Below are 25505 nucleotides of genomic sequence, written 5' to 3' on the forward strand. Positions count from 1 at the left end.
AAATGGACCTCTCTAAGCCAGAAGTCACATTTCGAGAATTTGGCGTACAACTGCTCCTTGCGAAGGAGTTCCAGAATAAGGCGTAGGTGTTGTTCATGTTCCTCCTGACTTTTCGAATAAATCAGGATGTCGTCGATAAACACAATCACGAATTTGTCGAGGTAAGGCTTACATACGCGGTTCATAAGATCCATGAACACTGCCGGTGCGTTGGTCATTCCGAAAGGCATAACGAGAAATTCATAGTGACCATAACGGGTCCTAAACGCAGTCTTGGAAATATCTTCGTCACGTACTCTCAACTGGTGATAACCTGATCGTAGGTCAATCTTAGAATAGTAGCTCGATCCTTGCAACTGATCGAATAGGTCGTCGATGCGCGGGAGAGGGTAACGGTTCTTGATGGTAACCTTGTTCAACTCACGATAGTCGATGCACATTCGGAATGTGCCATCCTTCTTCTTGACAAAGAGTACTGGTGCTCCCCAGGGTGATGAACTAGGACGGATAAATCCTTTATCCAAAAGTTCATGTAGTTGCGCAGAGAGTTCTTTCAGTTCTGCAGGGGCTAGACGGTACGGTGCACGAGCTATGGGTGCTGCCCCGGGAGCTAGCTCGATTTGGAATTCGACCTGGCGGTGGGGAGGGAGTCCAGGTAGTTCCTCAGGAAATACCTCGGGATAGTCTCGTACTACAGGAATGTCACACCCCCAAAATCCACCTGCGGATAACACCCGCTTCGAGGGCGTGACTGACCAGGATCCAGCCACCAATTATACTGAATAACTAAGTCGATAACAAAAGCAATACTTACTAACCATACGATTAGCCGGTGTTAAGTTTAAAGTTCAAAGTCTTAAGTTCAGAGTAAAATGTAGCGGAAGCATAATTAACAGTTTTAAACATTGTTCAAAAGGTAGACATGATAAATGCCCAACATACGGGCCGACGACCACTACACATCCCAAGCAGCTGCTCCAGTCACTGGCCACCTGCAAAGCATGCAGTAAGGGGTCAACAATAATGCTGAGTGAGTTCACTAGTTGTCCAGTTTTAATTACCAAAAAACTTGTTTCACCAGTTAATTTATCCGTTTATACATGCCATGGGGAGCTACCCCAAAAGTTTAGCGACTAAACTGTTTTTCCAATACCGAACACTAGGTAACCGTTTGCGTTTCCGCAGGATGCCCCGATGTCAATGTTCTATCATCATTGACGGATGCCTGAGTACATTAGTTCACGACCGATCCCATACCATGGCACGGTGTGAGGCTGGTAAAACCTAAATAGCGCTATCAACTAATAACCCGTTCGCCTGGCACCGGCGACTAATCGGTATTATGTAGTAGGGACTTGAGTGATAGAGTTGCGTTTAGTGCCGTTAGTTGCAATCCGTATAAACAGTAATTAACCAAAAAGGTTTCCCAATACAAGGGAAGATAAAGTAAGTTTGTTCCCAATAACTAGGGAAGGAATGTAGACGGTATCCCCTTTACAAGGGGATAGGGTTGTTTCAGTCTCGTGTCCCAAACCACCGGGACGCATGCTTTTAAGTTGTGAACTCACCTTGGGTTGCTCGGTATGATACGTTACTTGGTTAAGTGTGTTGGTCACCACGTCCTAACAAGGTTACCGAGTATGGGTCAAGTTGGGTACAAGCAAACACGTATAGCATACACGTATACAAGCGGTCAACAGGCAGCAATACAAACAGTAACATGTATACATACAGTAGCAGATCAAAATGAAGTCCAGTCAACAGGAGGCCCAACAGTTGAAGCCCAAAACAACAAGACAAACAGTCAAGGCCCAATAACATAAAACAGCCCAGTCGAAACTAAGGTGGTTGCGACTCGCAACCGAGGTTGCGACTCGCAACTGTGGTCTCGGTCCGTCATGTTTTGGTTACGACTCGTAACCGGAGATTGCGACTTAGCAGGTGTGGTTGCGACTCGCAACCAGGTTTGATGCATGCTGATTGCGACTCGCAACTGGGAGGTTTCGACTGGTCACGCGTGGTTTCGAGTAGCAACCAAAGGTTGCGACTCGCAACCGTGATAACTTGCATGGCAATCCCTTCTAGAACCTGCAGACTTGTACTATCCAATGAAATTGCATTTTCATGTAAATGTTGTACCATTTCCACTAAAACATGTTTGTTTGTCTGATCATTAGCCAAAACAGATCAAATATACACATTTCAAAATATTTCAAAGGCATTCAAATTGTTCTTCATGTTCATCATCATTTTACATAACATTCAAGCAATAAACTGAAAATCATTCAAACAAAGACATATTACTAAAACCCAAAACCGTGCACTTAAAACCTCATAATCAAGCCCTTGATATAATTATTCAAGCAATTTGCACGTATCCGAAACATACATTTATAATGACCACAATCCATCTAAACTTTCTAACAAACCGAGATACACACAAACATCTTTTTAATCATCAACATTAACAAGCACAAACCAATAAGGATCATATAAAAGCCCAAACACTAACCGGTTACCCATTTAACACATTTTGATCCACACACACATGTCAAACAAACATCATCCATACACAAGAATCATAGTAACACATAACATATATTTGTCCTAGTGACCTTATTAACACATGAACATCTAGAAAGAGCTAAAACCACTAACCGGTTATAGATTCAAGATGTGCGGGTATGATGGATCGGTGAATGAGCTTCCGGTTGGCGGTTCCGAGCTAAAGCCGAGTATGTTCTTGATGTTGGTTGAACCCGAGAAGAGGGAGAAGGATGAGAAGAGTGGTCTTGGTTGCTAGAACTTTAGGGTTTTGTGTGAGAGATGAGAGTGTGAGAAGGGAGTGTGTAAAATGGCTAAGGGAGGTGGGGTCGGGTTTATATAGTGTTGCGAGTTGGGCTAAGGGTTTCCGGGTTGGGTTCTCGGTTACAAGGCCCAAACGGCCCAAGTCACTTGTTCACTCGAGACCATTCTGGGTCTCGAGTCGGGTCGAGGTTTCGGTTTACATATATAACACTTATACATATATATATACATACACATAAGCAAATCGGCATATAACACATAATAACAAATAGTTTTTCATACATTTTTACTGTTAGTCGATTACGTACACGTTTGTTACATCAAAAGGTTATCCGGAAAGATCCGAGGTGTCACATTATCCCCAAGTTTTAGGAACTTTCGTCCCGAAAGTTAAGGCAGCCACTGTCAAGCTAGTGTAACTGAAAGCGTTTCAACGAGGTGTCACATTATCCCCCCGTTAGTTTGGAATTTCGTCCCGAAATTCGTTCGTAGCTTCAGTGCTGGGGTTTTCGTTAGGGAACAACTGGGGATACTTGTGCTTCATCTGGTCTTCCCGCTCCCAGGTATACTCTGGGCCACGTCGCGAGTTCCAACGGACTCGTACGAGAGGTATCTGGCTACGTTTGAGGATTTTGATCTCTCGATCAGTGATCTCAATCGGTTCCTCAGTAAAGTGTAGCTGTTCGTCAATCGTTAGTTCCTTAAAAGGAATCACAAGTGTTTCATCCGACAAACACTTCTTCAGGTTGGATACGTGAAAAACGTTGTGTACCGCACTCAGTTCTTCAGGCAGGTTCAATCTATAAGCAACCTTACCGATCTTCTCGGTAATTTCGAATGGTCCAATGTATCGCGGATTAAGCTTGCCCCGTTTACCAAAGCGAACCACACCCTTCCAGGGTGAGACTTTAAGTAGAACCCGGTCACCGACCTGGAATTCCAATGGTTTCCTACGCTTATCAGCGTAGCTCTTCTGACGGTCACGAGCTGCCGCCATGCGTTGTCTGATCTGGGCAATCTTTTCCGTTGTATCTACCACCATCTCTGGGCCCGTGATTTGACTATCACCGATTTCCGCCCAGCAGAGAGGTGACCGGCATTTACGACCGTACAATGCCTCAAAAGGTGCTGCCTGAATACTGGTGTGGTAGCTGTTGTTGTAAGAGAACTCTACTAACGGTAGATGTTTCTCCCAGTTCTTGCCAAAGTCGATCACACACGCTCTAAGCATGTCTTCGAGAGTTTGGATGGTGCGTTCGGACTGTCCATCCGTTTGCGGGTGATAAGCAGTGCTCATATCCAAACGTGAGCCAAAGCATTTGTGCATAGCTTGCCACAATTCTGAAGTAAATCGAGCGTCTCGGTCTGAAATAATCGAGGTTGGCACTCCGTGCCTCGAAACTACTTCCTTTAAGTAAATCTCCGCCAGGGTAGAAAACTTGTCTGTTTCCTTAATAGCCAGAAAGTGTGCGGACTTGGTCAGTCGATCCACTATTACCCAAATAGTATCATTTCCGCGTTGAGACCTAGGTAGCCCTGTGACAAAATCCATGGAAATCTGTTCCCATTTCCATTTCGGGATTTCCGGTTGTTGGAGTAGGCCTGCCGGCTTCTGGTATTCCGTCTTGACTCTGGCGCAAGTCAAACATTTGCTGACGTATGTTGCTATGTGGGCCTTCATGCCAGGCCACCAATACGTAGTCTTCAAGTCATGGTACATCTTGTCCGAACCAGGATGTACTGAGTAGCGGGACTTGTGGGCTTCGTCCATCACGAGTTCACGCAAACCTCCAAAGAGTGGAACCCAAATACGCCCTGTTACATAGTAAGCACCATCTTCTTTCTGTTCTAGTTGCTGTCTCGACCCTCGCAGAGACTCAGCCCTGATGTTTTCCGGCTTCAATGCTTCAACTTGAGCATTTCGAATCTGGGTAGGGAGGTTAGACTGGATGGTAAGTTGCAGTGCTCGCACGCGCTTTGGTATAGTGTCCTTTCGGCTGAGGGCGTCTGCCACGACATTGGCCTTGCCCGGATGGTATTTGATGGCGCATTCGTAGTCGTTCAAGAGTTCGACCCATCGACGTTGTCTCATGTTCAACTCCTTTTGCCTAAAGATATGCTCGAGACTCCTGTGATCGGTGTAAATAGTGCACTTGGTACCGTACAGGTAATGTCTCCATATCTTAAGAGCAAAGATCACTGCTCCCAGTTCCAAGTCATGCGTCGTGTAGTTCTTTTCATGCGTCTTGAGTTGTCGTGAGGCGTAGGCAATAACTTTCTCGCGTTGCATTAACACGCAACCGAGTCCATGAATAGACGCATCGCAGTAAACCACAAAGTCGTCAGTACCGTCGGGCAATGAGAGAATAGGAGCGCTACAGAGGTTATCCTTAAGCCTCTGAAAAGCAGATTCCTGTGCTGCATTCCACTTGTAGGCGACGCCTTTCTGAGTGAGTGTTGTGAGAGGTTGTGCAATCTTTGAGAATCCCTGAGTGAATCTGCGGTAGTAGCCTGCTAAACCCAAGAATTGACGAACTTCAGTGGGGGTCTTAGGTGTAGGCCAGTTCTTTATCGATTCGATCTTAGCTGGGTCGACGTGGATTCCGTTCTCATTAACTACATGGCCGAGGAAATGGACTTCTCGAAGCCAGAAGTCACATTTAGAGAATTTGGCGTACAGTTGCTCGTTGCGAAGGAGTTCGAGGATAAGGCGTAGGTGCTGTTCATGCTCTTCTTGACTTTTTGAATAAATCAAGATGTCGTCGATAAACACAATCACGAATTTGTCGAGGTAAGGCTTACATACGCGGTTCATAAGATCCATGAACACAGCCGGCGCATTGGTCATTCCAAAAGGCATAACGAGGAATTCATAGTGACCATAACGAGTCCTGAATGCAGTCTTGGAGATGTCTTCATTACGAACTCTCAGCTGATGATAGCCTGATCGCAGGTCAATCTTTGAATAGTAGCTCGATCCTTGCAACTGATCGAATAGGTCGTCGATGCGCGGGAGGGGGTAACGATTCTTGATGGTAACCTTGTTCAGCTCACGATAGTCGATGCACATTCGGAATGTGCCATCCTTCTTCTTGACAAAGAGCACTGGGGCTCCCCAGGGTGATGAACTAGGACGGATAAATCCTTTATCCAAAAGTTCTTGTAGTTGCGTAGAGAGTTCCTTCAGTTCTGCAGGGGCTAGACGGTACGGTGCACGAGCTATGGGTGCTGCTCCAGGAGCTAGCTCGATTTGAAATTCGACCTGACGATGGGGAGGGAGTCCAGGTAGTTCCTCAGGAAACACCTCGGGATAGTCGCGTACTACAGGAAAATCTTCAATCCTCTTTTCCTTTTCGCGAGTATTGGTGACGAGTGCTAAGATAGCGGTGTGCCCTTTCTGCAAACACTTCTGGGCTTTTAGAAGCGAGATAATGCCTGTGACTTCTCCACCTTTGTTGCCTTTGACGATGAGGGGTTGACCAGAATGGCGAGGTATGCGAACTGCTTTCTCTTGACAGAGGATCTCAGCACGATGTTTGGATAACCAGTCCATACCAATAACAACGTCGAAGCTTCCAAGTTTGACAGGGAAAAGATCGATACTAAACGTATGGCCAGACAATTCTAGGGTGCAGTCGTGGATCACATGCGTGGCCTCGATGTTCTTGCCATTAGCTATCTCGACGGTATGCTTAGAACTTAATAATGCGGGCGAATGCTTAAGTTTCTTACTAATGCGAAGGGATACATAACTGGCATCGGCACCGGAATCAAATAACACAGAAACATAATGATCATCAAGTAGGAACTTACCCGCCACGACGTTGGGATCGTTCCTAGCCTCTCCAGCTCCAATCACGAACGCTCTGCCCCTTGCATTTCCAGCATTGTTGTTTTGCTCATTGTTCCCAGCTCCCTGATTGTTGCGATTCTGATTCAGTTCAGGGCAATCCTTTCGCATGTGTCCTGTTGCCCCGCATTTAAAACATGCTCTGTTGTTTCCCTGCTGCTGTTGCTGTTGGGGTTGTTGCTGATTTTGCCTTGCCGGGAACTGACTTCTACAATCCTTGGCTTCGTGCCCCATCTTGTGGCATCGCTGACACTGACCCTTGTTACATGCCCCATTGTGGTGCCTGTTACACTTGTTGCACTTAGGGTAGTTTCCCCGGTAGCCACCCTGTTGCTGAGTGCCTTTGTTGTTGTCAGTTTTCCTTTGCTGAGCTGGGGCTTGAGTAGGGTTAGCATCCTTGCCCTGATTTCCATCCCACTTTCGTTTGTTGTCACTAGAACTTCCTTCCGCAGCACTGATCCTTTTGGGCAACCTGCCCTCTTCCACAGCCTGATCAGTAAGTTTGTGAGCAAGTCGAACGATCGGCTGAATGGTAGTGTGGTTGGCTGAAGTTACATGGCTTCGAATTTCTGGAGCCAGACCCTTGATGTACAGTTCGATCCTTCGGTACATGGGTCGAGACATGTTTGGACAAAGAGCAGCATAGTCGTTGGACAGCTTGGTGTAGGTCTCAATCTCCGACCCAACCATCTTGAGTTCATAGTACTCATTCTCAAGCTTGTGGATGTCATCCCTGTGACAGTACTCTTCCTTGATCATATCCTTGAAATCTTCCCACGCAGTAGCGTTAGCAGTCTCTAGACCAAGCATTTGAATTTGCGCTTTCCACCATGAAAGTGCGCTTCCCTCTAGAGTACCAGTAGCAAACTTCACCCAATTAGCAGTTGGGCATTCACAGACAGCAAAAACAGCTTCGACCTTCTCAATCCAGTGCAGAAGGCCTATGGCACCCTCCGTGCCATTGAAAGGAAGAGGCTTGCAATCCATAAAGGTCTTGAAGGTACAAACACGTGGTTGCACAGGTGCAGGCTGACCTATAGGGTGAGCTGCGAAAGCTGCGGCCACGGTGTTGAGCAGGCTAGTGAACTGAGCCGGGGTCATGTTGACGTTTCCTCGTCCGCGTCCACTCATTGTCTTCATAACCAGAAAACATAGTATGAGTGCGTGATAGCGAGAATAAGATAGAAGAGAGAAGATGTATCTATCTAATCAGGCAACTAGTACGTATAGTAAAGCAGAAAGCATAAGACAAGTAAGCAAGTAACTATGGGTCCGAGCTATGAGGTCAGATAAGTCGAGCCTTGTACTTGGAGTGTAGTGTCGTCACGAGTCACGGGTTATAGTCTGGTTTTTCTCAAAAAGATTTTTCCCCTTTTTAAAACCAAGTTCACTATAACCAATGGCTCTGATACCAATCTGTCACACCCCCAAAATCCACCTGCGGATAACACCCGCTTCGAGGGCGTGACTGACCAGGATCCAGCCACCAATTATACTGAATAACTAAGTCGATAACAAAAGCAATACTTACTAACCATACGATTAGCCGGTGTTAAGTTTAAAGTTCAAAGTCTTAAGTTCAGAGTAAAATGTAGCGGAAGCATAATTAACAGTTTTAAACATTGTTCAAAAGGTAGACATGATAAATGCCCAACATACGGGCCGACGACCACTACACATCCCAAGCAGCTGCTCCAGTCACTGGCCACCTGCAAAGCATGCAGTAAGGGGTCAACAATAATGCTGAGTGAGTTCACTAGTTGTCCAGTTTTAATTACCAAAAAACTTGTTTCACCAGTTAATTTATCCGTTTATACATGCCATGGGGAGCTACCCCAAAAGTTTAGCGACTAAACTGTTTTTCCAATACCGAACACTAGGTAACCGTTTGCGTTTCCGCAGGATGCCCCGATGTCAATGTTCTATCATCATTGACGGATGCCTGAGTACATTAGTTCACGACCGATCCCATACCATGGCACGGTGTGAGGCTGGTAAAACCTAAATAGCGCTATCAACTAATAACCCGTTCGCCTGGCACCGGCGACTAATCGGTATTATGTAGTAGGGACTTGAGTGATAGAGTTGCGTTTAGTGCCGTTAGTTGCAATCCGTATAAACAGTAATTAACCAAAAAGGTTTCCCAATACAAGGGAAGATAAAGTAAGTTTGTTCCCAATAACTAGGGAAGGAATGTAGACGGTATCCCCTTTACAAGGGGATAGGGTTGTTTCAGTCTCGTGTCCCAAACCACCGGGACGCATGCTTTTAAGTTGTGAACTCACCTTGGGTTGCTCGGTATGATACGTTACTTGGTTAAGTGTGTTGGTCACCACGTCCTAACAAGGTTACCGAGTATGGGTCAAGTTGGGTACAAGCAAACACGTATAGCATACACGTATACAAGCGGTCAACAGGCAGCAATACAAACAGTAACATGTATACATACAGTAGCAGATCAAAATGAAGTCCAGTCAACAGGAGGCCCAACAGTTGAAGCCCAAAACAACAAGACAAACAGTCAAGGCCCAATAACATAAAACAGCCCAGTCGAAACTAAGGTGGTTGCGACTCGCAACCGAGGTTGCGACTCGCAACTGTGGTCTCGGTCCGTCATGTTTTGGTTACGACTCGTAACCGGAGATTGCGACTTAGCAGGTGTGGTTGCGACTCGCAACCAGGTTTGATGCATGCTGATTGCGACTCGCAACTGGGAGGTTTCGACTGGTCACGCGTGGTTTCGAGTAGCAACCAAAGGTTGCGACTCGCAACCGTGATAACTTGCATGGCAATCCCTTCTAGAACCTGCAGACTTGTACTATCCAATGAAATTGCATTTTCATGTAAATGTTGTACCATTTCCACTAAAACATGTTTGTTTGTCTGATCATTAGCCAAAACAGATCAAATATACACATTTCAAAATATTTCAAAGGCATTCAAATTGTTCTTCATGTTCATCATCATTTTACATAACATTCAAGCAATAAACTGAAAATCATTCAAACAAAGACATATTACTAAAACCCAAAACCGTGCACTTAAAACCTCATAATCAAGCCCTTGATATAATTATTCAAGCAATTTGCACGTATCCGAAACATACATTTATAATGACCACAATCCATCTAAACTTTCTAACAAACCGAGATACACACAAACATCTTTTTAATCATCAACATTAACAAGCACAAACCAATAAGGATCATATAAAAGCCCAAACACTAACCGGTTACCCATTTAACACATTTTGATCCACACACACATGTCAAACAAACATCATCCATACACAAGAATCATAGTAACACATAACATATATTTGTCCTAGTGACCTTATTAACACATGAACATCTAGAAAGAGCTAAAACCACTAACCGGTTATAGATTCAAGATGTGCGGGTATGATGGATCGGTGAATGAGCTTCCGGTTGGCGGTTCCGAGCTAAAGCCGAGTATGTTCTTGATGTTGGTTGAACCCGAGAAGAGGGAGAAGGATGAGAAGAGTGGTCTTGGTTGCTAGAACTTTAGGGTTTTGTGTGAGAGATGAGAGTGTGAGAAGGGAGTGTGTAAAATGGCTAAGGGAGGTGGGGTCGGGTTTATATAGTGTTGCGAGTTGGGCTAAGGGTTTCCGGGTTGGGTTCTCGGTTACAAGGCCCAAACGGCCCAAGTCACTTGTTCACTCGAGACCATTCTGGGTCTCGAGTCGGGTCGAGGTTTCGGTTTACATATATAACACTTATACATATATATATACATACACATAAGCAAATCGGCATATAACACATAATAACAAATAGTTTTTCATACATTTTTACTGTTAGTCGATTACGTACACGTTTGTTACATCAAAAGGTTATCCGGAAAGATCTGAGGTGTCACAAGGAAAATCTTCAATCCTCTTTTCCTTATCATGGGTGTCGGTGACGAGAGCGAGGATAGCGGTGTGCCCTTTCTGTAAACACTTCTGGGCTTTCAGGAGCGAGATAATGCCTGTGACTTCTCCACTTTTGTTGCCTTGGACGATGAGGGGTTGGCCAGAACGACGAGGTATACGAACTGCTTTCTCTTGACAGAGGATCTCAGCGCGATGTTTGGATAACCAATCCATACCAATGACGACATCGAAGCTTCCAAGTTTAACGGGGAAAAGATCGATACTAAACGTGTGGCCAGACAATTCTAGTGTGCAGTCGTGGATCATGTGCGTGGCCTCGATGTTCTTACCATTAGCTATCTCGACGATGTGCTTAGAACTTAATAATGCAGGCGGGTGCTTAAGTTTCTTACTAATGCGAAGGGATACATAACTGGCATCGGCACCGGAATCAAATAACACAGAAACATAACGATCATCAAGTAGGAACTTACCCGCCACGACGTTGGGGTCGTTCCTTGCTTCTCCAGCTCCAATCACAAAAGCTCTTCCCCTTGCACCATTTCCAGCATTGTTGTTTTGCTCATTGTTCCCAGCTCCCTGATTGTTGTTGCGATTCTGATTCAGCTCAGGGCAATCCTTTCGCATGTGCCCTGTTGCCCCACATTTAAAACATGCCCGGTTGTTTCCCTGCTGCTGTTGCTGTTGGGGTTGTTGCTGATTCTGCCTTGCTGGGAACTGACTCCTACAATCCTTGGCTTCGTGCCCCATCTTGTGGCATCGCTGACACTGGCCCTTGTTACATGCCCCATTGTGGTGCCTGTTACACTTGTTGCACTTAGGGTAGCTTCCCCGGTAGCCACCCTGTTGCTGCGTGCCCTTGTTGTTGTCAGTTTTCCTTTGCTGAGCTGGGGCCTGAGTAGAGTTAGCATCTTTGCCCTGATTTCCATCCCACTTTCGTTTACCATCACTAGAAGTTCCTTCCGCAGCACTGATCCTTTTGGGCAACCTGCCCTCCTCCACAGCCTGGTTGGTGAGTTTGTGGGCAAGACGAACCACGGGCTGTATGGCAGTGAGGTTGGCCGAGGTTACGTGGCTCCTGATTTCCGGGACTAAACCCTTGATGTACAATTCGATCCTTCGGTACATGGGTCGGGACATGTTTGGACAAAGAGCAGCATAGTCGTTGGACAGCTTGGTGTAGGTCTCAATCTTTGACCCAACCATCTTGAGTTCATAGTACTCATCCTCGAGTTTGTGGATGTCATCCCTGTGACAGTACTCTTCCTTGATCATATCCTTGAAATCTTCCCATGCAGTAGCGTTAGCAGTTTCCAAACCAAGCATTTGAATTTGCGCCTTCCACCATGAAAGTGCGCTTCCCTCTAGAGTACCAGTAGCAAACTTCACCCAATTAGCAGGGGGACACTCGCAGACAGCGAAGACAGCTTCGACCTTCTCGATCCAGTGCAGGAGACCTATGGCACCCTCAGTGCCACTGAATGGAAGAGGCTTGCAATCCATGAAGGTCTTGAAGGTACAGACACGTGGTTGCACAGGCGCAGGCTGACCTGTTGCGAGGAGTGATGCGAAATAGGTTTAGAGGCGAAAAGACGATGTGGCGGTAGGATCTAAACATCCTAAAACAACGAGCTTACCTATAGGGTGAGCTGCGAAAGCTGCAGCCACTGTGTTGAGCAGGTTAGTGAACTGAGCCTGAGTCATGTTGACGTTTCCTCGTCCGCGTCCACTCATTGTCTTCATAACCAGAAAACATAGTATGAGTGTGGTGTCGTAACATAGCGAGAATAAGATAGAAGAGGGGAGGCGTATCTATCTAATCCGGCAAACTAGTACGTATAATAAAGCAAAAAGCATAAGACAAATAAGCAAGTAAATATGGGTCCGAGCTATGAGGTCAGATAAGTCGAGCCTTGCACTTGGAGTGTAGTGTCGTCACGAGTCACGGGTTATAGTCTGGTTTTTTTTTCTGAAAAAGATTTTCCCCTTTTTAAAACCAAGTTCACTATAACCAATGGCTCTGATACCAATCTGTCACACCCCCAAATTCCACCTGCGGATAACACCCGCTTCGAGGGCGTGACTGACCAGGATCCAGCCACCAATTATACTGACTAATTAAATTGATAACAAAAGTAATACTTACTAACCACAAGATTAGCAAATATCAAGTTCAGAGTTTAAGGTTTCAAGTTCAAACAGAAATAAGTAGCGGAAGCATAAATAAACAGTTTTAAACAATGTTCGTAAGGTAAGACATGATAAATGCCCAACACACGGGCAGACGACCACTACACATCCCAAGCAGCTGCTCCAGTCACTGGCCACCTGCAAAGCATGCAGTAAGGGGGGTCAACAATAATGCTGAGTGAGTTCACTAGTTGTCCAGTTTTAATTACCAAAAACTTGTTTCACCAGTTAATTTATCCGTTTATACATGCCATGGGGAGCTACCCCAAAAGTTAGCGACTAAACTGTTTTTCCAATACCGAACACTAGGTAACCGTTTGCGTTTTCGCAGGATGCCCCGATGTCAATGTTCTATCATCATTGACGGATGCCTGAGTACATTAGTTCACGACCGATCCCATACCATGGCACGGTGTGAGGTTGGTAAAACCTAAATAGCGCTATCAACTAATAACCCGTTCGCCTGGCCCCGGCGACTAATCGGTATTATGTAGTAGGGACTTGAGTGATAGAGTTGCGTTTAGTGCCGTTTGGTTGCATTCCGTATAAACAGTAATTAACTAAAAGGTTTCCCAACACAAGGGAAGGTAAAGTAAGTTTGTTCCCAGTAACTAGGGAAGGAATGTAAATGGTATCCCCTTTACAAGGGGATAGGGTTGTTTTAGTCTCGTGTCCCAAACCACCGGGACGCATGCTTTTAAGTTGTGAACTCACCTTGGGTTGCTCGGTAGATTATTTTACCCGGTCAAGTAAGTTGGTCACCACGTCCTAGCATGGTTACCAAGTATGGGTCAAGTTGGGTACAAATAAACATATAGCGAACACGTATGGCAACACATACAGCAAACACGTATAACATGCATAACAATAAACAGTTGGGTTATTGGGCCAGTCCTAAACATACAATCAGCAGCAACAACACGTAGTCCAGTCAACAGTAAGCCCAACAGTCAAAGCCCAATAACACCAAAATAGCCCAGTCGAGATAAGGGTGGTTACGACTCGCAACCGAGGTTACGACTCGCAACCGAGGTCTCGGTTCATCACGTTTTGGTTACGAGTCGCAACCAGAGGTTACGACTCGCAACTAGCGGTTCCGACTTAGCAGCAGTGGTTACGACTCGCAACCGGATTCGACTCGTGTTGATTGCGACTCGCAACTGGGAGGTCTCGACAAAGCTTGATGTGGTCTCGAGTAGCAACCAAAGGTTGCGACTCGCAACCGTGATTACGTGCACTGAGGATCTTCTAGAACCTGAGCAGATGTACTATCCACTAACATTGCATTTTCATGAAATATTGTACTAACCAATGAAATTGCATAAACATGTTTTGTTGTCTAACCTTTGTCTAAAACAGATCAAACTCACCAATTTTGAATATTCAAGCAACCTTCAAACTGTTCATCTTTAATCATAAATTGTTCATCATGTTTAGACTTTTATATCCAACCCGAAACATGCATACCCAGCCCTTCATTCGCAATCTTGGAAGTATTTTTGTTGCTAAGTATCATCATTAATCCAAAACATCCGAAACATGTTAATCACTCAGCTAGATCACACAATATTCACCCTTCTATTTTTAGCATGTTACAAACAAGAACATTCAAACACATAGTCATCACAATTTCGGCTAAAGCTTTTATAATGTGCATAAAACTTAATCAAGCACTAACCAATAACAATGCTATCTAACATACCACTAATAATCAACCGAGAACCATATTAACCAACAAAACACTAACCGGTTGATGTTGAGGGTGTGAAGATCCGATGAACCGATTTTCGGGTGGTGATCTTGAGCTCGATCCGGGGGTCTTGGTGTCTCCGGTTGGTTCCGAGTAGGAAGAGGAGATGAAAGGAGGTTGATGATCTTAGGGTTTTAGGGTTTAGTGAGAGGAGATGAGGGTGAAAAATGGAAAAAGGGTGTGAGGGTTGGGTTATATAGGATCTCGAGTTGGGGCTAGGGGGTTCCGGGTTGGGTTCTCGGTCACAAGGCCCTAACCGGCCCAACACTTGCTGTTCACTCGAGACCGAGCATGTCTCGAGTCGGGTTGAGGTTTCGGCTCTAATATATAACACGCACATATATATCTATATACACATATACATAAATACACATAACATGTAACACAATAGTTCAAATTTTCATTTTAATAGATTACGTACACACATGCTACATCGAAAGGTTATCCGGGAAAATCCGAAGTGTCACAATTATAACAAACTATTAGCTCGGTATTATACTCTAAAACCCGAAACTCTGCCCATTATTAGGGTAATAACTCTAATCACAGGTACGATACTTTATCCGATCAATCGAAACCGATCCAATGAATGTTTAAGTGCTGCCCGTATAAGGCTATACTTTGTCATTCATCGTGAGGGTTTTGATTTCGTAATTATCGTTAAAGTTGTATTAGGTTAATACACTAATACGAGTTCCATTGTATCTAGAATTAGAACTCATACTCAGGGAACTGTTTAACTAGAATGCTTAGCAATTAAGTAAACTTAATAGTTAAGTAAAACTTAGCAATTAAGAAACTTAATTGATAAGTAAACTTAAAAGCTAAGTAAGATTAATTAATCAGTTAAGTAAGATTAATTAAGCTAAGTAAAATTAATTAATCAGCTAAGTAAGATTAATTAACTAAGTAAATTAAACACCTAAATAGATATACATGAAAATAGATATATATATATGAGGAAGTTGGTAGGAAGGTGTAAGAGGATATATATGTGGGTAGGAAGCTTCCTAGAAAATGTATAGGTAACTTCCTAGAAAAGGTATATGTAATTTCCTAGAAAGTACAAAGGAAACTTCCTAGAAATTTCATACTCCTTACCTATAAATAGGATCCTAGGATTTCATTATTCTTTGCTCATTTCTTCTATTCTTCTCTCTATACGTTGGTGTTCTAACCAATAATCACCGATACGATATCCTTTCCGATCGATTCGGGAACCAACTAACGAATGCCAAAGTGTTGTCTAAATAAGACTATACTTTGTGAATTTCGTTAAGGTTTTGATCTCGTGACCATCGTTAGGTTTGATATGGTTTTACACTAATAAATATTCCACTCTGTTAAACTATATGTTTAACTATCAGCAAACTCCGATCCATAAACTTACTATCAAACAAGATATTTTATCATCTGAAGATTCAGAACTATAAAGTAAATGCTTAGTTATCAGAAGGCGTAGAATCAAGTGTGACAACCGTCACTTTTCCGTACATTCCGTACACTAAATGAACAGTGATCTGTGCCTTAATGAACATACATGATCTAGTTTACAAGAGAAATAAGTTTCTGAATTCCATACAAGTGAATTCATGTACGTTTTATACTACAAAATATTGCTTTATGCAAAAACGAGAGCGTTGCGTCAAAAATATTAGTAAACTCACCGGTAAGACACGCTGTGTCAACGGAACTGCAGAAAGCAGTCAGACAATAAAATTGGAGCCTAGGTGTAGGTCCAATAACAAGAATACACTAAAACCCAAGAGTACATACAAGGGTTTAATATATATGCTATATGAAAGCAAAAATAAGCACTAAAAAGCACCCGAAACACACTTTAAGAGCAGAACTAACTGCGACAAAACTGCGAAACGAACGTTGATGGCCGCCCGGATAATATTTAATCCCACAAATATTCTATTATGATTAAAATTTTATTTTAATCAGGTTCGTGTTGAAAAATAAATTAAAACGCTTAAAAACGTTATTTTTCAAGTTTAAGCACGTACCGTGTGTTCCTACGCGACACAGTGCTTACACTGCAAAACGCAGACAACGCAGAAAACCTAGGAATATTCCAGGAATATGCTAGGAATATGCTAAGAATATTCCAAGAATATGCTAGGAATATGCTAAGAATATTCCAGGAATATGCTAGGAATATGCTAGGAATATTCCAAGAATATGCTAGGAATATGCTAAGAATATTCCAGGAATATGCTAGGAATATTCCAGGAATATGCCAGGAATATGCTAGGAATATTCCAGGAATATGCCAGGAATATGCTAGGAATATGCCATATGGAATGTCTATAAATACCTTGAGATGGCACACTAGACAATTCACCACCCAACACCACAAAACTACTCTCTCCTCTCCCTCAAAAACTTTCGGCCGAACACCCCTTGATCATCCATCATATTTTTCGATTTTGTTCTTCAAATTCCAACATCATACAAGTGTCAAGTGTCACGCATAAGAAGGCTTGGTGCACTCGGAGCTCGAAGGACCTCTTTCTCTAGCTTTTATCCACCACATTCGCGTCTAGATACTTCCCTAGCCTCGAGCTAGTGGTATGTTGCTTAAAACACATTCTTGAGCTATTTTGAAGTGGTTAATGTGATGTGTAATGATTAAAACTCGAAATCTTACAAAATGATGCATTAAAGTCTACTAAAAACATGAAAAATGATGGTTAAAAGCTCACTAGTTGTGTAAATGTTGTAGTAATTGAAATTTGTGATTATTTAGGCCCGATCTACGTTGTGGTAGCTCGGATCATCATTTAACCCTGTTTGGTTAAGATCATGGATCTTGACATAAGCTTGTTTGAAATGGTGCAAGGGTTAAAAGGTGAAACTCTACCACACAAGAAACATGAACTTGTGTAAAAGTATTTTTACTTATGAAATAGTGTCTAAAACTAGCCGATCTATGTGTCCACAAGTGGTATTTTCAAAAGACCAAGCGTCAAAAGAAATCACATGTTCTAATCCGGATCTTACACAAACAAAAGTGATTTTTTGTGATCAAACAAGTGTGCGAACACTAGTGTAACAAAAGTTTTAACAAAGAAATAATTTTCGTAAAAACCGACTAGAAGTTGTGGAACTTCATATTCTTTAAGAATAAAGTTTTTTTTTTAAGAAATTAAACTTATTTTTAAAGATAACAAGACTTACTAAATGTGCTAGTAAATTACTACACATTTTTGTAAATATGCAAGTTCATGAAATGGGGAAAATTAGTGATTGTTGTTGATGATTATTGTTGATAATTGTTGTTGATGATTATTGTTGATAATTGTTGTTGATGATTGTTGACGATTTAAAAGAAAATAAACACATGTTTTGAAAACATGGGAAACCTCCATTTTTAGGGGAAACTCTGTCAAAATTTTTATAAATTTTGACACTTAGAAAAATATAAGTTTTTGAAGAACTTATTCCCTAAAAATGTATTTAAAGGTATTACCAAGGTTTCCCTAATTTTTGGTGATAAGAAATGAGGATTTCTTCAAAAATAAAAGTGGATATAAATATGTATATTTTTGAGAGAAAAATATATATTATTTTATCACCAACTTTTGTGCTAAGTGTATATAGTATGTGTTATACGTGCTAGCGTATTGAGACGTAAAGATACACTAAATACTCATGAGGAGTATAAACATGAAAATACACATACAACATGCTTAGACACATACAAGAGGATATATTTATGAAAATATATTACTTGGACAAAATACATAATTCGGGTGCAAAATACAAGATACGTATATTTATTTTTGAGAAAATGATATAAGACAAATAGTTAAAAATATAAATATTTTTAACACAAGAACACAAATACAAAAGATAGTGACTTGCACTTGTGCGATACAAGTCTAGTGACTAACGTTAATAAAACGCGTTTAGGTCACGACGCTAGATAAGCAACTCCGGTGAAGTTTACGACGCAGGAACGCAAAGTTGTGAGTTCATGCTCCCCCTTTTCTTTAACTGTTTTTGGTTTTATAACTCTCGGGGGTGAAATACATGTTACAAATATTATAATTTTTTTACAAGTAGTAAAAATACAAGAAGCACTCTTGGTGAGAACGAGTACCGAGTGCAATACGAATCGAGAATACAAAAATACGAGAAGCACACTTGGTGAGAACGAGAACCAAGTATGATGTGCTTTAAGAAATGCCTAGAAATTACTAGATCATGTGAGCATAGACTTAATACTAAAAATGCCATAAAGTCTTGGTGAAAACTAGTACCAAGCCATTAAAAACATTCAGTAATTAGGGACGAGGGTTAGATCTAACGGGTACGGCCGAGCCCCACTCATGGTCCTTATGTGACCTCTTGAGTGCTTCGGTGTCCCAGTCGAGGTAAATCGACACAGTCGAGGTAAATTGACACAGTTGAGGGTAATCGACGCAGTCAAGGGAAATTGACACAGTCGAGGTTAATCGACACAGTCGAGGGTAATCGACATAGTTAAAGGAGCCAACACTAATGCTCCATAAGTCCTCACATGCCTTATAGGAGCCAACACTAATGCTCCATATGTCCTCACATGCCGAAATGTCTTTGTACAAACATTCAATTAGTACGTGGTGTACACAAGAAAACTTGATTTTTGCAAGAATACTTTATTTATACAAGATACATACCATGTTTTCATACTCGGTATGCAAAACGCATGAACTCGCTCAACTTTATGTTGATGTTTTCCAAAATTACATGTATTTCAGGTGACAGGATGGATCTTGGGCGCAAGTGTTATAACTAGAAGTAGACTACAAGTTTAGATGTCATCCACTTTTTTTGAATTGTAACCTAGATGAAGGTTGTGTTTTAAAACTTAAATGACAAGTGTTTGTGATCCTCAAAATTTTCCGAATGGATGAACATCGTTTTAAATCATGTAGTTGTTTATTATGATCGAATGCAATGATAACAAGCTAGTCACACATCATACGCTTCCGCAAAAGACAGGGTGTGACAGTTTGGTATCAGAGCTTCGATTGTAGTGAACTAGGATTCCTTCTCGAGTCTAGACTACAATCACTAAAGTGCTTTCACAAAAACATTTTACAAAATGGTTTTCATTGCATTCACGAAAGCGCCAAGATCCACGAGTCAGACACTTTTCAAAGAAAAGACAAGGCAAGGACATTAGTGAGGAATACCCATAGAGTAAGGTGCCAACCAAGGCATAGTCTACAAAAGTTAGACTTGACAAAATGACCCCCCCCCCAAAACGAGAGTTATACGTGGTATAATGCATTAAGTTACTTGATTATGCTAAGTAGCATGTTTGTTATTTGTATTCATGCATACGAATAAGTGTACGGAATGATTATTGACGTGAATAAAATTCTTTCGACTCCGACTCCTATTACGGTACGTGACTCGCACGATGAAGCTATCGACCTCGCGTCCTTTGCAAAGCTCGTGGCTGGGAGTGATTACCAGACAAGACTCTGAGCTTACTTCTGTAGGAGATGGCTGCTCTTCCCTCTCGAACGTGAAGATGCCAAACTACGGTGGTGATGACGAGGCAGAGGCGGCGACCTTGAACGAACTCTTAATCAACGGGACGAGATCCCTCCGGATTATGTGAAGCAAAATTGACAACATACTTGACTAGAAAAGGAAGATGAAGTATTCATCACGAAGGTGCCCCTCCAACTACTAGGAATTCTCTCCATTCCTATTCCATCTAATCATCGTGCCTATACGCGCATAACAGTAACGAATGTTAGCGCATGGACCTCCGCAATGGTCCTTTCCATGGCAAGGAGTGTAAGGACAATAGTGTCCCCTCCTAGATCAATCATCTGCTTGGACGAGAGAAAATTGGGGTAACTGTGCAAGACAATTTATTATTACGGGGGCCCACGTAATAACGACTTGTAGTGCACAGAAATCCTGGTGGACTCTACGGGTCAAGCTAATGAAAACCACACCAAATTCAATGTATAGGTGTCCTCACCTTCATCTGGTAGAACATCACATAGATCAGTGCTTTAGCACGTAAGAAAGTAGGAAGCCTGTCTCAGCCTACTTCGTGAGTGACACTTCTACCTGCGTACGAGACGTTTGAGGAAAACGACATTTAAGCAAGTGAAGATGAGAAACATTCAAGAGATTCAGCGACTTTGCACTCTCTATCACCCATACACGAGCAACCCCCTCTAAGGGAAAATGTACGCCCTAGTAAAGCCAAAAACCTAAGAAAACCAATGTAGCGGGAAATAACTGAAACCTAAATGACCGAGGCAATGTAACCTCAAGTTCGTTTTAAGCCAAGTTGGCAAGCCTAAGTGAAGGCTCAGTAACTGTTTCCCGCTCATACATTGAGTATTTATGTATACATGTGAAATTGGGTGATTACATAATGGCTTATGGTGCTATGTACCTCATAGACACCTGGAATGTTGCCTAACCTACTTCATACCGTTTTGGCAGAAGGGAATGCCGCCCAGGCGAGACACAAACACCAGTACGCTACCAAGAACAGAAGCCGAGCTGCAAGAATGCATCTCGCAGGCAATTGCACGACATGAAGCCCTCCGCTCTAAGCACATCAATGGCACGACTGAGAATAACCCTCCAACTGGCTGCACCTATAAACAGTTCCTGGACTGCAAGCCTTTGAATTTTGATGGCACAGGAGGTGCCGTTGCATTTGTTCGTTGGACAGAAAAGATGGACTCAGTTCTAAGAATGAGTAACTGTTCACCCCAACAAAGCGTTACCTATATCTCAGGGTTATTTCTGGATGGCGCACTCTCATGGTGGAACCTTCAGGTTCAGACCCTTGGTGCAGATGCTGCTTATGCACTGAGCTGGGACGAGCTCAAGGAAATGATGGAAAAGAAATACTGTTCTAGGACTGAAATCCAGAAGCTTGAGGTGGAGTTCTGGAATTTGAAAATGGACGGACCGAAGATTCCTGAATACGTCCAGCGATTTCATGACTTGTCTAGGGTCGTCCCCTACCTAGTCAAGCCGGAATTCAAGAGGATAGAACGATTCATTTGGGGACTTGCACCCCAGATTAGGGGCATGGTTACTACCTCAAAACCCTCAACCATCGCAGAGGCTATCGATATGAGTGTCACCCTTACTGAAGAGGCTCTACGTGCGGGAAAATTTTCGGAATCTAAGGATAACAAGAAAGAGACTCATGTGGAGTCGTCAAGCAACAAGAAGAGGAAGTCCTCAAACCTAAAGATGAGCACCCAACTCAACTATGGAAGCTCTAAAGCAAACAAAAGAAAGAAAGTGAATTCGCCACATGGCAGGAGCACTGATGGAGCCATTAATAGGGCAGGTGGTAATGTTTACTCGGGGACTAAGCCGAGGTGCAGAGAATGCACTTTTCACCATAAAGGTCGATGTCTGAAGCCTAGGTGTGGAAAGTGTGGAAAAGAAGGGCACAACAGGGACGCCTGTTGGGCGAAGGACCCAGATGGAAGAAATAAGAGAATACCCGGTTGCTACAAATGTGGTGAAGCAGGGCACTTTAGGAAAGATTGCCCAAAGAAGAAACAAGCAAGGAAGGGTTTTCACGATCGAAACTCGTGAACCACGCTAGGATCCAGATGCGGTTACGGGTACGTTCCCTATTAACCACCCTTATGCATCTATTTCTAATACTGGCATCAACCTTAACCTTGCATGCTTAGAACTTAAGAAACTTCTTGGCCTAGTCTCAAGTAAGATAGACGTCCCGTATTCTTTAGAAATGGGCATATAGAAGGATAGCTTAAACAGTCGAAGCGATTAAGGATCGTGATTAGGCACTCAGAGGGCCGTAACCTTCTGTTACCATTGACTCGTGAGGTCATAATAATCAGCATGGATCGGAAATCCAAGTATGCAGCTGAAGTCGTCAATACGAGAAAATCAGACGCATCCCTCGTGCGAATGATGAAACCCAACTTTACTGTAATAGGCGCAAGGATGCTAGACCCCATAAGGCGGCAGATCTACGACATCCTTCATTGGTCGAAGAGGCATAGAAATGCCTCTGAGTAGACTGCATAACCTGGGAACATCCCCGCGATGGAAGAAGTTCTAGTAGCCTTTTCAAAAGACTTGCCAGAAATGCCCCTTCGCAGCGTCAAGAGAAGTTTAGGATAAACCACGTGCCAAGAGCAGCACCAGTGTCGAATAATGTCTTACCGACTAACTTCGTCCGTAAAGCATGAGCTCCGGACGTAACTGCAAGAGCTACCAGACAGAGGAAGTTAAGGACATAACGCCTTTAGTTAGGGATATGAGGAGAAAGTTGGCAGTTTCATTTTGCGTAAATTCCTGAGAATTGAGAATCAGAATCCTTTGCTAACGACTTGCAACATAAACAGACAAAATCATAAGATCCTAGTTGCCACCCAAGGATCAACTTGAGGACAGGATGTCCATGACTGTGTATACCAGAAGGAAGTGTCCCTGAAACGACCTTTAGGACTCGCTTTAGAAGTTACGAGTTCCTTGTCGTACCATTTGGCCTAACACATGCATCGACAATATTCATGGACCTCATGAAATCGAACGTGTGAGCCATACCTAGATAAGCCATATACTTATTGACTACATTCTCATATGGCCAATGACCAAGGAAGGTCGTGAGCAACAACTGCAATTTACCTTGCAACTCTTAGAGAAAGAACAGTTAAGCGCTATGATGACGAAAAGCGGATTTCGAATTCGCGAAGTGAGAACTTTCAGATCCATGATGGATAAGAACGAGATTCATGCCAACCCTGCAACCAAGAGCTAAGGAGCTAGAGTTGCAATTATGTGACGCCTCTCGACAAAGTCTCGATTGTATGCCGATGCAACAAGACCACGACATTACATACGTGGCACATTGATTAAGGAATCATGAGAAGAACCCTTGAGATAGGTACAGTCATTGCGCGCAGCAAACTGGGCGTTATTACCTGAAAGAAAATGTTGCACGATCTTTACTGATCGCAAGGGATTGCAGCACACCGATGATCATAAGAACTCGAATATGAACTGAGCTGTTGAACGATGCAGACTGTATGAACAAGATGCGTTCTTGTGTGATAAACTTTGATAAAAAGTTGGAACACTCACTTACCCTTAGTAGAGTCTTCCTACAACAGTATTTATCACGCCGCCGTCTAAACCGCTTTGTGTAAAGCTTTAGATGGAACGTAATGAGTCAATTCCCGTTGTGTTGAACGGAGACCGGGAATAATGGATCAACTGGCCGAGATGGTCCAGGAAAAATCTAGAGGCAAGGTCGTTCATATATGCGATTATATCAAGACAGCCCGCAGAACACAGAAAGATTACGCCGATGAGAGGCAGAATGCGTAAGAATTTGAGACAAGAAGCACGACTAAATTGAGAGCCGCGCCTAGAAAGGGCGTAGTGTGAATTGGAAAACGAAAAGATTGAATCCCCGGTGTAGGGATCAGAACCATTGTTCACAAGATGAAGCTTCCAGAAAAAGATCAGTAGTGATCGCGACACATTCATGTGTCTAGTCTTTAGAGGAGTCTGACGCAAGGAACAGTCATAGTTCCCACAAATAAGATTCACGTCAATGATATACTATACAACCTGTTGAGGTTTCGGACCAAGAGTCCACAAAATGCAGAAAAGACATGATTGATTTACTTGAGCATGATAAAATACATGACATGAGAACACAAAGACGTGTTTCAAATATAAGTGACCATATTGGTTTCACAACTCCCCTGCGACCGATGGCATCGCTTGAATTTCGGGGCGAAATTCTTTTAACGGGGGGAGACTGTGACAACCGTCACTTTTCCGTACATTCCGTACACTAAATGAACAGTGATCTGTGCCTTAATGAACATACATGATCTAGTTTACAAGAGAAATAAGTTTCTGAATTCCATACAAGTGAATTCATGTACGTTTTATACTACAAAATATTGCTTTATGCAAAAACGAGAGCGTTGCGTCAAAAATATTAGTAAACTCACCGGTAAGACACGCTGTGTCAACGGAACTGCAGAAAGCAGTCAGACAATAAAATTGGAGCCTAGGTGTAGGTCCAATAACAAGAATACACTAAAACCCAAGAGTACATACAAGGGTTTAATATATATGCTATATGAAAGCAAAAATAAGCACTAAAAAGCACCCGAAACACACTTTAAGAGCAGAACTAACTGCGACAAAACTGCGAAACGAACGTTGATGGCCGCCCGGATAATATTTAATCCCACAAATATTCTATTATGATTAAAATTTTATTTTAATCAGGTTCGTGTTGAAAAATAAATTAAAACGCTTAAAAACGTTATTTTTCAAGTTTAAGCACGTACCGTGTGTTCCTACGCGACACAGTGCTTACACTGCAAAACGCAGACAACGCAGAAAACCTAGGAATATTCCAGGAATATGCTAGGAATATGCTAGGAATATTCCAAGAATATGCTAGGAATATGCTAAGAATATTCCAGGAATATGCTAGGAATATTCCAGGAATATGCCAGGAATATGCTAGGAATATTCCAGGAATATGCCAGGAATATGCTAGGAATATGCCATATGGAATGTCTATAAATACCTTGAGATGGCACACTAGACAATTCACCACCCAACACCACAAAACTACTCTCTCCTCTCCCTCAAAAACTTTCGGCCGAACACCCCTTGATCATCCATCATATTTTTCGATTTTGTTCTTCACATTCCAACATCATACAAGTGTCAAGTGTCACGCATAAGAAGGCTTGGTGCACTCGGAGCTCGAAGGACCTCTTTCTCTAGCTTTTATCCACCACATTCGCGTCTAGATACTTCCCTAGCCTCGAGCTAGTGGTATGTTGCTTAAAACACATTCTTGAGCTATTTTGAAGTGGTTAATGTGATGTGTAATGATTAAAACTCGAAATCTTACAAAATGATGCATTAAAGTCTACTAAAAACATGAAAAATGATGGTTAAAAGCTCACTAGTTGTGTAAATGTTGTAGTAATTGAAATTTGTGA

The sequence above is a fragment of the Helianthus annuus genome, chromosome 17 (genome assembly GCF_002127325.2).
Source record: "Helianthus annuus cultivar XRQ/B chromosome 17, HanXRQr2.0-SUNRISE, whole genome shotgun sequence".
Taxonomy (NCBI): domain Eukaryota; kingdom Viridiplantae; phylum Streptophyta; class Magnoliopsida; order Asterales; family Asteraceae; genus Helianthus; species Helianthus annuus.